The sequence below is a fragment of the Capsicum annuum genome, unplaced genomic scaffold, assembly GCF_002878395.1.
Source record: "Capsicum annuum cultivar UCD-10X-F1 unplaced genomic scaffold, UCD10Xv1.1 ctg83186, whole genome shotgun sequence".
Taxonomy (NCBI): Eukaryota; Viridiplantae; Streptophyta; class Magnoliopsida; order Solanales; family Solanaceae; genus Capsicum; species Capsicum annuum.
The window spans coordinates 4,338-8,417 of record NW_025894035.1 but is presented as its reverse complement, the minus strand read 5'-3'; the positions used below and the strand labels follow the sequence as shown (position 1 = coordinate 8,417).

The 4,080-nt window shown below is 37.8% G+C and overlaps 1 pseudogene; it reads right to left on the bottom strand.

The window, feature by feature from the left end:
- Window positions 1-443: 443 nt before the first annotated feature.
- On the bottom strand, window positions 444-2,606 carry LOC124895599 (annotated as a pseudogene).
- Window positions 2,607-4,080: the final 1,474 nt, after the last annotated feature.

Genomic DNA, 4,080 nt, shown 5'->3' with positions numbered 1-4,080 from the left:
CTCCAAAACACTCCAAGGGCACCTAAAGTGAAGCATTTGACTAAGGGGTCTTTTGGACATTTCAGACTATTTTTGTAACCTACAATAAATAGAATATGTTAGGTCATTTACTACTTAGTTTTTGAAGAATATTGAAAGTTGTAACATTGAAACACCCTCTCTTGAGAGAATGGCCTCTTGGCCGAAACATAGTAACTAGGGATATTCAACTTGAGTGTGGAATCACTCGTGTTGGATTCAAGCTTGGAAACGTTGGATGCTTGGGAGATCGAGGTCGCTCTTGTACCAACGTAGGAGTTAGGTATTTGTTGTGTTTGGTGTTAAAGGTCCAAGAGTGGAATAGGATCTTGGGTTTTTAAGATTATACCTTCATTTTGTCTAACTATCTATCCTTTTGTTTGATGTAATCGTTTCTTTTCTTTGTTGTTGTAACCGTGGGATCTTGTTGTTATTGTGGAATCCGAAAGTTGTGTCTTGTGTTCATCTTGTTCATCCTCTTATTGTTATTTTACCTCTTGTTATTGTTGCAATTCTTGTATTATTGTTGTTGGCCGAAGTAACTCTCAAAGGGTCCTCGGATTCCTCTTTGTGGACTGTTTTGCATTATTTTGTGCCTTCCGTAGTTATTCTTGTATTAGATTCGGACTGATGTTTGCTAAGTATTGAAGATTTCAGATGTTATGAACCCCGTTATGGGATTATTACAGTAATAACAACCCAACAATTGGGTGGACTTGGGCAGGTGAAGTTACAACCCAACAATAGGGTGGCTTTCCTCTGGGATCCTGGTTACGCAAGCACGTTAAAATGGGGCAGTCGCCTATTGAAGGGGTTGTGCAATTATGTCGTCTGTTAAACTTTCATATCCTTTCTATGTTCTAGTATCTTATCTCCTTCTAGTTACGTTTTTCCTTGTATTAGTTACTATTATCTTGTATTCTCCACTACGTTTTTTATAAACTGTTGTTTATCAAAAATAACAGTTTCTCAAATACTTTCGGAAACAGCCTCTCTACCCCCACGAGGTAGTGATAAGGTCTGCGTACACTCTACCTTCTCCAGACCTCACGTTTTGGATTTCACAGGGTATGTTGCTGTTGTAGTTGTTCCAAATACCATGGTAGAAGTTCCAAGTTCAAATAATAGGCACTATATTTTTATTCTTCGACTCTCTAAGTGAAAATTCTAGATCTGCTGCTGTCGTCATCCCATTTTTATAAAGTTTTGACTCTTTTATGGGGAAATGAGAGATTTGGAAGCGCGGATAAAATATTTTGCAAAAATCGCTGGAGATGAAATTAAATTTGGACTACGATATGCTATAATAGCAGAAGATGAAATGCAGACAGGAAAAGCACATGAGAAACTTCGTAAGAGGTAGTGAAGGACATTGACCGTGTCCAAGAAGAGTCGCAAAGATTCAAGATCATAAAGATAGACAAGCATCGATATGGTCCTTGGCACGAGATACGAGTTAGGAAAAATTACCTAATCTGGATTTTCGAACAATGTGGTTGGACATGACAAGGAAAAGAAAAGGACGCTTGAAGACCTCACAAGAGACTCCTCCGATGAACTAAAAGGCATCCCAATTGTCGGGACAGGTACAGTATTTGTGGAGGGAAATTATCAAGCATTATCGGACCCAAGTCCAAGATTCTCAGTAACTTGAAATGTTTAAGCTCTGATTTGAGAGTACAGACTGAAGAATAACAACAAAAAAAAGAAATGGAATGAGTTAAGACATTTTCTGCAACAGTTTCCCAATCTTCTATTATCCTTTTAAATTTGCGCAGAAGGCCAGCAACTATGACAATTGTTAGTGGTAGTCCTTGACATTTGTCAACGATTTGCTTCCCAATAGTCTCGAATTCAGATGGTAATGTTTCATTTGCAAATGCTGCATTTTAAAAAAAGTTCCAACTCTCATCTTGATCCATGAAGCTTATCTGCAATGAAAGATTCTCTGTATCAGCATAACAAACCACTTCACTGTTACGGGTAATCAGCAGTATTCTACTCTCGTTGTTCTGAATTGGAAAACATTTTTTCACATCATCCCATGCTTTACTACTCCATATGACATCCATGACAATTAATTACCTCTTTCACTTTAAACTTTTCGGTAGCATTTCTGCTAGCTTTGCCTCATCTTTCATATTATCTCCGTTATCCAATTTGATTGTAGAATGCAGAAGACTTAGCAAGATTCCCTTTACATCGTGTTGTTGAGATACGGTAGCCCAAGCATGGACATCAAAGTGATGTAGAACGGATACGTCATTGTAAACTTCTTTCGCTATAGTTGACTTGCCAATGCCTCCCATACCGATGATTGGGATGACCTTTAGTTCACCAGAGAAGCCTCTAGTCAATTCTTGTAGCAACCTTTCCTTTTCATCATCAGGCCCCACCATAACGTTCTTAATATTCAGAATATCTTTTGTTGAACTTGAATCTTGAAAAAAAGATTTGCTTGATGCTTGTTTCCCTTTAACTTGAATCTTTGGTGAATCGTTCTGGACACGATCAATACCCTCTGCTACTTGTAGGCTATCAGAAAGCCTCTCATGTGCTTTTACCCTCAGGATATCATCATTTACCATTACAACTTCTGTTACTCTTAGTTGAATTGTATGTTCAACAACATTTGCAACATCTTTTATCTGTAAGTCTCATAGGCCATCACCTAAAGGCCGTGGCAAGGCTTTATGCATTAGAGAATATACATGGAAACCTGTATATTATATCATTATCACTTACGATTCAATGCATATGTACTTACAATTATATTATCTCAAAAATATGCTACAATACAAAGATATCACATCTCCTAGGAAGCCATATGTTGCTTGAAACCGGTAATTTAGTGGTAATTTGCGACAGGGGAACCGAAGTGATATCCCAAGAGTTCAATCCTTGTGGCCTTGAACTCCTTTGCTAATATTCTTCTGAATCAGAACCCCACTGAGAAGAAACAAAAAGGGTCAATAGAAGTTCGACAAGTGACATTATTGAGATGCAGATTTAGTGTGTGTTCAACCAAACTCACATCTTTCAACTCAACTCCATGTGAGAGCTAAAATGCTTATATTACATCTCAACTCAGCTATGATGTCCAAGTATGACCACATCAGTGAATCAACACTGAAGGTCCACGTAGGCATGCGTATGTGCCACGCAGGCACTAAGGTTGCCAAAAATACAGTTTTAATTAGTCCAGGGATAATAGGATCCCCTTAAGTTCGAGTTTGTCTCAACAATTTCGTTTATAGTTTAGGTGGAAACAATGCATTTTCTCTTTTTAAAAACTGGAAGAAGTTACTGTTTATGAAAAAATATTGAAACATTTACATTTATTTTCAAGATTGAATGTTAAGAAAATTTTTATAAGTATCAACAAGTTCGGTGCACTAAAAGCTTCCCTTATATGCGGGTTTCGGAAAAGGATTGGATAACAAGCGTCACCATGGATTTCGTTAGTGGTTTGCCTCATACTTCTCATAGTTCTGATGGATCAGTTGGCCAAGTCAACACATTTTTCCTATTCAAATGTCCTTCAGTGCCGAGACGTTGGCCCATATCTATGTGCGTCTATAGTACATAGCCTTACCCTGCATTTTTGTCAGTGATTCTTTGGCCATGACTCATTTTGGCTAAGCTACGCAACAAGTTTAGTTTACCTATGAGCCTATGACCGTTGCTCGCTCTGCCCCAATTTTGGGAAGCTCTTAAAAACAATTCCTTCTATTTTAAACGACTCGAGCAACATATATAGGTTAGAAAAGAAGTGAATCAGTCTTGATCCAAGCTGATACACTTGCCGGTTTACTTCACCACCTTGGGAGAAGATGATTATAAATAGTAAAATAGCTACAAAATTCCTTCTGCTTTTATAACTCAAGTTTAATCAATGGCAAGAAGCAGATGCGGATCAAAAACACAATCTATCAATTCACATGAACTCAATAGCTTTTGCTCAAATCCACTAGTATTTGTCTAAACGTAGCGCCTGGTGACTAAAAATTTCTCACGGAAACAGCCTCTTTATCTCTATAGAGTAAGCTCTACGTATGCTCT